The 13174-nt window shown below is 34.2% G+C and overlaps 1 protein-coding gene across 1 annotated transcript in view; it reads left to right on the forward strand.

The window, feature by feature from the left end:
• LOC140160717 (gamma-aminobutyric acid type B receptor subunit 2-like) overlaps positions 1 to 13174 on the forward strand; it is a 350390-nt gene that overhangs the window by 151231 nt on the left and 185985 nt on the right. The window lies entirely within an intron of this gene.

Consider the following 13174-nt stretch of genomic DNA (forward strand, 5'->3'; position numbering starts at 1 on the left):
AAGCTTGTCCATTAGAGACGACATGGTAATTTTATATGCATGATCGCCAAACTAACACCGCAAGCATGTAACACTTGACACAACGTCTATTGATCATCGCCTAACAGAGTAGCTCCTATTGACTTTGTTGGTTGACTAATTCCAAGGAATAGCTATTGAATTGTAAACATAATCATATCTGCATTTTCAAAGCAAATACAGACACAACTAGAGATTCAAATTACAGCAGGTAAATGCAAATAAACCTTTCTTAGTGAAATAGTTAAGTTCTTTTCTTTTCTTCACTAAATATATCTAACAGCAAAGAAATTACTAATGTGATAACTAGAACGTCGTAAATCAATAATAGTTTGTGTTTTAAGGGAACAAACGTTTTAACACACGATGAGACACAAATGTAAATAAACTTACATAACATTTCTACTTTCATAACATGATATAACTCTAAGTCATCTAATATCACTTTCCGAAAAAACTATATATATATAGGACTCAGACCCGTTTACGCCATATTTGCATGTACTTTAACACATTCAACCATAACAACAATCGCAGGAGATTGCGACGCATAGATGGCCATGTGGCTGTCTCAAATTACACAATAAGTGAATAAATAAATTAAGTGACTTCTTAGCTACTCAAAAAAAAACTAATGTTTCAAATGAGACAAAAGAAGTTTGCATTTGTATTCAAGATGATTATCTAATAAGTCTATTGTGGCAGAATCACCTGTTGAAAACAACGCGGGAGCAGTCTGTGATTGACAATAAGCTCTTGAGAGATAATACTTGTTAAGAGTTAAGAGAATACAGACAAGACTGATAAAATCCACTTCGTTCCCCCATCACGTTACGTTACACATTATGTTTTAACATAAAATGAGGCATACTCGAGTATCAATCACGCACTCGTTATATATCCTTAATGTAATCAATACATAATGTCATCTTGATAAGCAATACTTATATGGTAACGATGGATTTGAATGAATGTTCTATTTACCTTTAAATTCACAAGGTGTATTTTAATTTTTTAGTCATTTATGGCCGTATTTCCTGTAAATTAATCTGTTGATATTTATGCGGAATATGAGAACAGAAACTGTTGCCTGTAAAGTAAGTTGAGGCTTGTGGATCAATGTCTAGGCGTTGTGCCTGTGCGTAGCGCACTATAAATCACTTCGTTTTTTGGTGTGTGTGTGTTTTTCTCTTTATTTTTATTTACAGTACTTGAATGTGTTATGGTATCCGTTACATATATTTTCGATTTCCCAGTGTAATTTAAAACATGCAATGAACTGTTCAGTTGTCGGTGTTTCCATAATTCCCCCAGTTTCTTCAGTGACTAGTAATAAAGTACATTACGCCCTAATATTCCAATGTGTCTGTTTCATCACATAAAAGCAATATTGAGTTGTACCTCATGTGTTGAAAACATATATCAAAACATCTTATTTGAGAAGGTAAAAGGGTTATGCACTTGTCTGGTTTTGTTTTATTCATACATAATACATAAAATGTAAACATAAGAACTTAGACTGTACTTCATAAATATTGCAAGCTGTGTTCATGATCAAGTGTCCCGTTACGTATGTTTCAGTCCTCTTATTATTCTCGTCGAAAATAATTGCAAAGTTGATAAATATCAAGTTGTTTTCATATTTTTCCTTGTTTTATATGGTTGTTCATTCAATAATTCATGAAATTATAAAATAATTTGGCGTCATTTTAACCGCTATTTATAGGAAATAAAAAGGTAGTGTCGTATCATTTATACCCAAATGATGAAGCTAAGGCAGTAAAACCTATTCAAACTTTTTTTACTGCAATCAAGGAGCATTATTTTAGATATAGTGTGCTCACGTGACGCGTTTGGACAAATCACAGGACGGTGGAGATCATTTTAGAGTCAGTGGATTACATTGTAAGACGTGGCTCCGGTGCCGTTCTCGATAACTAATTGGGCCAACTTGAAACTCCCCTGGGCAAAGGATTAACTGCTTATTGTCTCAGTTACCCGTACGAGAACGGGGAGCATATTCAGGCTGCGATGATTTATTGAGGTATGCATAGGTTTGTCCTTAGTAGCTGGAAGTCTCTGATTGTTACAAATTGGTGTACAGCCTGTCTCAAAAAAAATTGTGCAAGTAAAAAGCGCCCTCTCTGGCAATTAGAAAATACCGTTGTGACATAATGCTTACATCAATGTCAAGGACGTAGTCTTAGCTCGCCAATGCCGTTTGTTCTGTTCAATTTGCTTGTTTTAATCTCGAGATATGTTTAGTTAAAGACGAAAGGGTAAAATCACAATTGTGCCACTTTTACTATAGGGAAGAGGTCTTGTAACAGTGATAGCATCAAGTTTATCAAGAGTTCCTTCGTGAAATCAAAAGAATGCATCAATTACATAATACAACATTTTTTGGCTGTTTTTACTGTTTTATCATGATGCAGGAATGGTGATTCTCTTTTTCCACTTAAAAGAGATTAAAAGATAAATAAATATTTCACATTCTGCTGTAAAACTTAAATACATGTGCATGTCAATGATTTTATCATGGTAAATACTGTCCTCTTAGTCACTTAAGACATATTAAAAGACAAACAAATATTGCGCACTTATGTATGTTATAGGTTAATGAACGCGTATTACTTGTTGGGAAAGATATTAGACAAAATAGTGCAAGCGTGCTGATGTTGATGCGTCTAATGCATGCGCCCCGAAAGGGGGAGTACATTAGACGCATCAACATCAGCTATCATTGATTTACATGTACAGGCTGAGTCAAAAAGAAGTAAACTCATGTTTGAGGGGCTGTAACTCAAGATCTGCAAGGAATCTGCTAAAAATGAAAATACCACTGGAAAGAGCAAATTCTACAAGTCTAAATAAAAAAGGAATTGTTGCAATTGCAGACAGCAAACTCGAGTTATACTCATTTGAATACAACCACCCATTTTTGTAGCTGCACACGGTTTCACTTCCCAAGTAGGGGCATACCTGTTATATTGATTGACAAGGCGCGATATTCAAATGCAAATAAAGTTCTGTGGCAGGTGTGGTTTCGATCAATAATTCCTACATGTTAAAGGGCTCTTTTCAATATGAATTTTACCTCATTGTACTACAATTATAATAAAACGGACCAAATGACAACATGGCACCACAATTTACCGCACGGGAGCGCACGTTTCTGTCGACGAAGTATCATGAAACTAAGAGTCCCACTGAAGTTCAGCGTCTTTTTCGTCTCCAATTTCCTACAGCTAACCGGGTTTCATGTAAGGTAGCAGTATATAAAAATGTGAACAAGCTCAATGTGCATGGGACACTAAGGAACAGACAGCCGGAAGCTTCAGGCAGACCACGAACTGCTAGATCACAAGTGACCATTGCTAGAGTTAGACATGCGTTACAGCAAGACCAAAGATCAGCTCAATCCTTTACCCAACATTCCCCAATCAAGCTTCTGCTGGATCGTTCGTAAAGACTTGAATTGGTATCCCTACAAACTATAGTACCGTAATGGACTTTGTTGAATATTAATTAAAAGCAAAAGTTGTCTTTTCAACAATAAATCCTGTTAGCACTTTGCTGATTCGTCGAGATTGAAATGGATGAAAATCAATCAGCCGTGTGCAGCTACAAAAATGGGTGGTTGTATTCAAATGAGTATAACTTTAGTTTGCTGTGAGCAATTTCAACAATTCTTTTTTTATTTAGACGTATAGAATTTGCTCTTTCCAGTGGTATTTTTATTTTTAGCAGATTCTTTGCCGATCTCGAGTTGCAGCCCCTCAAACATGAGTTTACTTCTTTTTGACTCAGCCTGTACAGCTCTCTTCCCTAGTAAAAGTGGCACAATTGTGATTTTAGCCTTTCGTTGTTAAATAAACATATCTTGCAATTGGAACAAGCAAATTGAACATAACAAACGGCATTTGAGAGCTAAGACTGCGCCCGTGACGTTGATGTAAGCAGTATGTCACAACTGTATTTTCTAATTGCCATAGAGGGCGCTTTTCACTTGCACAATTTTTTTTGAGACAGGCTGTATATGGCGTGTCTTTAGCCAACTTTGCGCCTGTGTGTATCGCACTGTAAATCACTGCGCTATCATTAATAATGTAAAGAGTGTATAATACTTCGTAGTTACGCAGTTACTTACCAATAACCTTAGACAATATGCCCGCCCTATAAAGTTTCGTGTTGGGTTCTCCTAACATCTTAGTTCAAAAGGAAAGGCCCGTAACCCATACAGCTTCTCAAAGAAAGCCACATTTATATACCTACAGTATTTTACGAAGCTTGTCCATTATGTTCGTGCTCTTAGATAATCCCCGATGATACCTTTCCTTAACATAGGTGTACAAGACAACCTATCCTTTACAAGATTTCTCTAGCCTGAATACACTTCATCTCTTGGGAAGGTCCCTGCACAACATTTGCTTTTATTATATGTTTTATCCAGTCCCTATGGTTTTCAATATTTGTTAGTAAACACACCTACTATATTATTATGCATCTTTACCGTTTAATGCCTGTATACCTATTGTATTCCTATTCCTATAGAGCTTTCATTATATCAAACCGCCAATAATGCAGCTAAAAGTTAACTAATGATTCCCTTAAACTTTGTATATTTCTTTTAGCGAATGCGTTCTTCATGATATTTGAAACATTGCGTATTATTTCAGTAACAAAAAGACATCTGCTGCTGAGGATATTTTACATGTTTTTATAACGCGTACTGTGCATTAGGAGAGGTAATATCACATACATATATCTCCTTTACTTGTCCTTTGGGCCAGTACTTAAGTACATTTCCCTAGCAATCACACAATGAATTTTGAGTCAGTATTCTACCTTTATTAGGTCATGAACTCCTAAGAGTAATTCTGGTTTGCTGAACTTATTTACATTTGTAGCAAGTAATTGCTCTTATTGCTGCCTCAAAACTGTACTATCAAAACGACCATATTCTGAGTGCAATAACAACTGCTAAATGTTTAAGCAGAGATGCAGAGCCATTGCAGCAATTATTAACTTTTTGTCACATGTTTGTAGCAAGGTAGATGGGTAATCAATTTGAAACATTACATTACTGTCCGTTTGTATATAGACTCATGTTTTATCACGTTTGCGTGTTAGGCAACAAATTTCATTCATATAGTCCATATTTTTAGCAATTTCCAAACTATCTAAATGATATTTTATTTTTCAAAAGTATTATACCTTGGTGTTGTCCGCAAGAAACGCCATAATGGTTCTGAGCCACGTTTATCCGTATAGATTGTTCTTAATGGGAGATACGACAGCATTGTCTCTCAACAAACAAGCCTTCTCCTCATATTTATATTCTTATTATGATAGCTAAGGGCCATTCGAAGTTAAACCATTATAATGTCTACCATTTGTTGGTAGAGGTAGACATTGAACTTTACCTATTGTACCATTACATTTTCTTTAGTCGTCAATGTGCACCTGTTATTCCTAACGGCAGAACGTATCATTTCTTTGTGACTTAATATTATGCTTTAATATAACACCGTAGAATGACTGCGCAAGTATGTGGACAAAATCCTTTGAAATAAAGGAGTGCGTTTTTGAAGATATTATAGCAAACATCTCTTATATTGATAACAAATATTTTTGTTTGGCATATTTCTTACAATTGATACCACTGTCTAAGACAGTCTTACGGTCTAAGAGTTTGAAATGCAAAACATACTTCATGGTCGAAAAAAATGGTCGTAAGACCGTGAGATTGCTTAATACTAATGTATTTTTGTTACATAAAGTAACAACCAGGGGTATGGAGATTCAGAATCCGCCGGGTGTCACACGGCACCCTGGAGCAAATTAAGTTACTGAGGTCAAAGGTCACACACGGGGATTACATTTTGAAATACCACTGTTTAAAACAGTCTTACGGTTTTGGAGTTTGAAATGTAAAACATACTTCATAGTCGAAGAAAATGGTCGTACGACCGTGAGGTTGCGTACTAATGTATTTTTGTTTCTTAAGTCAGGGGTATGTAGATTCAGAATCCGCCGGCTGCCAAAAAAGCACTCTGTAGCAAATAAATTTATTGAGGTCAAAGGTCTTTTAATACGCCTTTGTTTAAAATCTAATTCCACCCAAGTTACCATAGAACATATTTCAAGGCAAACGTGCTGAAAAACTTCTGCTCAACAGCCCATATTTATAGCTTTATAGCATATTTAAATGGACATTTAGTGTTACTAACCAATACACATTATATAAGCACCTGTTTAAAATCAATTGTTATGCATAACCTTTTTAGGTTTGTTTTTGGTAATGTCAAGTAAAGTGTTTGATGCCGCCAGTGAAATACAATCCTAATTGGTTTCTGAACCTTCATCCGCAGAAGAACATTATTTCACCTCATTACTTGTTGTTAGGGATTTATTTCAGTCTGCTCGTCTTAAATCTTTTGATCAATTTATCTTCCCAGTATCACCATCTGTTCTTATCATTGCTTCTATTTGTGTGACTGCTGTTCTTTACTCATTGTTCTTCCTCTTCTTTCTTATTTGTGCCTCTCTCATATGTATGAGTATTATCGCACTGCGTACAGACAAGCTGTACTTTTTTTTACTCGGGAACCTAGAGTAGATGTATTTTTGAAGTGCAGTCAACAGTACCGGGATGATCCCCTGCTCTTTACGAATAGCCTGTGACGTTCTTTAACGTGCACACTGCATTAAATGTGATAACATACATGTACACGGGACCGAAGGCTTAAAGTGCCCTCTGAAGCAAGGACATAAAGAGCCAGCCGAGCTCAAGTGGACCCACTTATGTTTCGAACCCGGGACGCTTGGATTCACAGTCCAACGACCTTAACCGCTCGGCCACGCTCCACTCTTGACATTTTTACACTCCAAGTGTAATCGCATAAATGTGGCATTCTGTATTGGAATTGCTGTTGGAAGTGTCATTATCTTACTAACTTTTGCTCAGATTGCCAAACATGACATGAAGATAATGGGACACGAGATTAAACGTGAACTCTAGACTTTCAAATGTCATGAAAATAAATAACTTAAAAATAGACACAGGAAACTTTAGATAACCAATGTCAATATATTTCACGCACAACCATTAAACCATGGAAGATTTAGACATTAAAATACCTAAATTGAATTCACGAAGTGATAAGAATATAGTGAAATATTGAAAGGGTCATTATTGCTAAAGTGTACTGCTGTGTAACACGTTCATGTACAAAATTATGTTTAATACAATATACGATGTTATCAATATTTTAAAAGAATGTTACTGGTGACCGTTACAGCTGACCTATTTGAACACATTTATCATTTAATCCAATTCCTTTAAAAGGTCTTGTTTTGGAGGTTTTGGTCACGTGGTTTTCCAGTGTTGCTGCTATTAAGCTCAAAGTGCTTTCAGATGTTTCAATAAATTTCATGACAGAAAACATGCTTGAGTGTGTGCTGCGATAATGGTAGAAAAGTTGAAAGGGTTCCTTTGAAACACACAATTAGAGCTGTAATATTCAATCAATTGCATTATTAACATTTAAAAACAACACCTGTTTCAGATCCATTAATGTGTAATATTTCACGGTGAGTGCAATCATGTCGTCAAGTAATGAAACTCAAACCAAAACCCATTAAATCTTGGGTTATTTGTGAGTGCAATCGAAGTTTTGGCGGGTGTCTATACTATCATTTCCGGCCTCTTTCACTCGGAGAATGTCACCTTCTTTCCTAGTGTTCACTCAATTTTATTGAACATTTAACATCAGACTATCTGGGTCTAGTTACACGTAAAGCACTGTCTCAAGCTTCGCTATATGTAAAACAATTTAGTAGATATTGTATACATGTTGATAGTGCAAGTAACAAATTACTAGGCGCGTCACACATCCCCAGATATGTTCACTTTGATCAATCATGACCGACAGTGTAGAACCAGTGGGTGTTCAATATGTTTTATTTAAAAAAATATAGAGTAAGATGGAATGTGTTCACGGTGAATATCTTACAAAAACAAATATAGCTTGACATTTATCAGGTTATTGCTTTTACTTTAAATAGCCTAGTTTCTTGTTTGAAAAAAGAAGACTTTCTTTTGCTCCTATTGAAAATTATTTCATTTATACAATTCTTTCTTTTAAACTTCAATGTTCAAACCTGTCCCATTCTGGACTTTGTATTCCAAGAACTGGGAGATTTTGAACAATATTCAGCAACAAACGAATGAAGAGCTCAATAATTTGATGAGACGAGAAATCGGTGGGAAATTTAATCATCTCCGCATAAGATCTGTCAATTAATTTTCATCAAGGAAAAGCAAGGTGTAAAAATTTACTGTCGAATCCTATTTTAGTGCATATTATTTAAAAACTTTTGGTGCATATTGCGTAGTGCTTGGAGGATCTGGCTCCTGAAACCTCATTGTAGACGTATATATTTTGAAAGAGGCAGATATTTGAACAGCACAGTGACATTAGGATATTTAGTGATCTCTTTCAATTAAATTAAAGGGATGTCAATGGCAAATGTGTACATTTAGTGCAAATAATTAAAAAGTGGCAAAAAGTCTAACAATTCCCGCCGATTACGAGCTGATCAAGCTATGGGGAAACATGTCATTTCAACAAATCAATCCAAAAACGTATACTTTTTAACTAACTGGGTATTATGTCAATGATCTTAAAAAATTATTTGTCGCATAATTATGAAAAAGTAGTCTTATTGGTGTAATCTAAATTCTTAACAATTTAGCCCATCACATTGTGATACAAATAGTGTGTGAACAAATGTATATGGGAGTTCGTGTTGGTACTCTAGTAATAAGAATATTATTTCTAAATATTTTTGATTTAAAATAATCATATTGGAATAACATTAATAGAACTTTTAACCGTTTAAGTACCAAGAAATGTCATCCATATTTAGCAATGTCAAAAGTAATGGCTGTTTTTGTTATTCTTTTATTATTTGCAACCAGTCATTCACCTCAAGTGTAATCGCATCCGGCCTGTCTAGGATATTAGAGCAACATATCCAACGTAATTTTAGCTACCGAGGACATCATGTCAAACTATGAGCACTCTGAACTTTGCGATGCATCCCGCGGTAACTGCTTTAAACTCTCATTTGCACAACCCATGAGACAAATTGATGTGTTTTTGTTTTCTTATATAGTTAGAATTTCACTTGAGTATTCTATAAAATGGGCAAAAGTATTTGTATGAAATATGGGCAGGACATTACGTATATGAGAAATAAATCTGTAAAAGTATCTCGCATGTCATTTTGTAGTGGATCCGAGACCTTACATCAACCCTTTGTTAAAGGTTTGCAAAAAGTGAACATTAAAGTATATCAATATTGTTTGATGTGATGATTTTATTATTTTTTCTTGCAAAACATATTATTTGCAGTTCTAGACTTGGATAATACCAACAGCTTTATATGTGTCAATTTTTTATAGTTATTTTTACATTGATTTTCCGTTCTTTATAGAAATATTCATCTTTTTTGTGGCATTTATTCCATAAACTGTATATTTGTGTGAAACATGAGGGCGCTATTTATGTTTATTTAAAGTTTACTTTAGCCGAATTTAGTTATTTATTTCAATCATGATACAAAAAGAAAACTCTCTTGATTATGGTTATTTGTGATGCAATGGCAGTATAGATATGTGTACTTCTTGTAAATATGCAACAAAAGTAAGATAAATAGCGCCATCATTGTTCACATTTAGTTAATATTTATTCTAGATCTACAAGCATCAAACAACTGGTTAGAATGTGTAACTTTTGCATAAATGTAATAAATGAGTTTCTCATAATATGATTATTCATATATGGAATAACATAAAACATGAATACGTGTGTAAGAGCCCAATACGTAACAAAATCCCAGTACGTATCAATTTGATACGTATTGGGCTCAACCTCTTCTACCTAGAACAAAAAGTGGCACAAAATAATTCATCCCGCCCAATACGTAACAAAACTAAAATTTGATTAAAATTACTTTATTCATACTCCCTCCCTCCGTAGTGGTTTTTGTTACGTATTGGGCTCTATACATTTTTTTGTTACGTATTGGGCTCCGGTTGTTTTTCAAGCAAATTATGGATATTATGTGCATGTGTTTTTATAGAAGTACTTTATATTGACCCAGTAACTCATTTTGAGTCTTTCTAGAACAAAATATTTGACAGTGTTTTATCTCTAGACTTGGAATTTATTTGTTACGTATTGGCCTCTGGTTATTTTGAAAGGACATTATCATGATTAAATGCATGTTTTTGTTATAGAATTACTTTATATTGACTCAGTAAATCCTTTTGAGTCATTTTGAGTCTTTCTAGAAAAAAAAAATTCTCTCTAGACTTAGAATTTTTTTTGTTACGTATTGGGCTCTGGTTATTTTTAAAGCAAATTATGGGTTTTAGGTGCATGTTTTTGTTATTGACTCAGTAAATCCTTTTGAGTCATTTTGATTCTTTCTAGAAAAATTTTGACAGTGTTTTTTCTCTAGACTTAGAATTTTTTGTTACGTATTGGGCTCTGGTTATTTTTAAAGCAAATTATGGGTTTTAGGTGCATGTTTTTGTTATAGAATTACTTTATATTGACTCAGTAAATCCTTTTGAGTCATTTTGAGTCTTTCTAGAGAAAAAAATTTGACAGTGTTTTTTCTCTAGACTTAGAATTTTTTGTTATGTATTGGGCTCTGGTTATTTTTAAAGCAAATTATGGGTTTTAGGTGCATGTTTTTGTTATAGAATTACTTTATATTGACTCAGTAAATCCTTTTGAGTCATTTTGAGTCTTTCTAGAAAATTATTTTTTACAGTGTTTTTTCTCTAGACTTAGAATTTTTTTTGTTACGTATTGGTCTCTGGTTATTGTGGTGATTAGTTGCATTTTTTGTTTGCTATAAACTTACTTTATATTGACCCGGTAACTCATTTTGAGTCATTTTGAATAATTCTAGAACAAAGCTGATTATGGTTATTAGGTGCAAGTTTTTGTTATAGAATTACTTTATATTGACTCAGTAACTCATTTTGAGTCATTTTGAGTCTTCTAGAAAAAAAAATTGACAGTGTTTTTTCTTTAGACATATAATTTTTCTTGTTACGTATTGGGCTCTGGTTATTTTTAAAGCAAATTATGGTTATTAGTGCGTGTTTTTGTTATAGAATTACTTTTATATTGACCCAGTAACTCATTTTGAGTCATTTGTGACTCTTTCTAGAGTCATTTTGAGTATTTTTAGAACACAATATTTGTCAGTGTTTTTCGGCTGGATATTTTTTGTTACGTATTGGGCTCTATACATTTTTTTATGCGTTTTGGAGGTTACACTGTCAGTAACGCTCTGTTATCCGGATTTTTTCGCATATATGGACATGAGCTGACCTCCAGTTAATATTTATCGAAGAAAGAAAAAATTCGAGTGGGTCTAATTTTTTGTTACGTATTGGGCTCTATACATTTTTTTGTGTTTTGGAGGTTACACTGTCGGTAAAGCTCTTTTATCCGGATTTTGACGGAGATATGGACATGAGCTGACCTCCAGTTAATATGTATCGAGTATAGTATAAAATTCGAATGGGTCTAATTTTTTGTTACGTATTGGGCTCTTTACATTTTTTTATGCGTTTTGGAGGTTACACTGTCGGAAAAGCTCTTTTATCAGGATTTTTTCGCATATATGGACATGACCTGTCCTCCATTTAATATTTATCGAAGAAAGAACAAAATTCGAGTGGGTCTAATTTTTTGTTACGTATTGGGCTCTATACATTTTTTATGTTTTTTGGAGGTTACCCTGTCGGAAAAGCTCTTTTATCCGGATTTTTTCGCATATATGGAAATGACTTGACCTTCGGTTAATATTTATCGAAGAAAGAAAACAATTCGAGTGGGTCTAATTTTTTTGTTACGTATTGGGCTCTATACATTTTTTATGTGTTTTGGAGGTTACACTGTCGGTAAAGCTCTTTTATCCGGATTTTTTCGCATATATGGACATGAGCTGACCTCCAGTTAATATTTATCGAAGAAAGAAAAAAAAAAAAAAAAATTCGAGTGGGTCTAATTTTTTGTTACGTATTGGGCTCTATACATTTTTTATGTGTTTTGGAGGTTACACTGTCGGTAAAGCTCTTTTATCCGGATTTTTTCGCATATATGGACATGAGCTGACCTCCAGTTAATATTTATCGAAGAAAGAAAAAAATTCGAGTGGGTCTAATTTTTTGATACGTATTGGGCTCTTTACATTTTTTATGCGTTACACGGTCGGTAAAGCTCTTTTATCCGGATTTTTCGCATATATGGACATGACCTGACCTCCAGTTAATATTTATCGAACAAAGAAAACAATTCGAGTGGGTCTAATTTTTTGTTACGTATTGGGCTCTATACATTTTTTATGTGTTTTGGAGGTTACACTGTCGGTAAAGCTCTTTTATCCGGATTTTTTCGCATATATGGACATGAGCTGACCTCCAGTTAATATTTATCGAAGAAAGAAAAAAATTCGAGTGGGTCTAATTTTTTGTTACGTATTGGGCTCTATACATTTTTTATGTGTTTTGGAGGTTACACTGTCGGTAAAGCTCTTTTATCCGGATTTTTTTTCGCATATATGGAAATGACTTGACCTCCGGTTAATATTTATCGAAGAAAGAAAACAATTCGAGTAATTCTAATTTTTTGTTACGTATTGGGCTCTATACATTTTTTTATGTGTTTCGGAGGTTACACTGTCGGTAAAGCTCTTTTATCCGGATTTTTTCGCATATATGGACATGAGCTGACCTCCAGTTAATATTTATCGAAGAAAGAAAAAAAAAATTCGAGTGGGTCTAATTGTTTTGTTACGTATTGGGCTCTATACAATTTTTATGTGTTTTGGAGGTTACACTGTCGGTAAAGCTCTTTTATCCGGATTTTTTCGCATATATGGACATGAGCTGACCTCCAGTTAATATTTATCGAAGAAAGAAAAAAATTCGAGTGGGTCTAATTTTTTGATACGTATTGGGCTCTTTACATTTTTTATGCGTTACACGGTCGGTAAAGCTCTTTTATCCGGATTTTTCGCATATGTGGACATGACCTGACCTCCAGTTAATATTTATCGAAGA

This window comes from Amphiura filiformis, chromosome 9 (genome assembly GCF_039555335.1).
Source record: "Amphiura filiformis chromosome 9, Afil_fr2py, whole genome shotgun sequence".
NCBI classification, from domain to species: Eukaryota; Metazoa; Echinodermata; class Ophiuroidea; order Amphilepidida; family Amphiuridae; genus Amphiura; species Amphiura filiformis.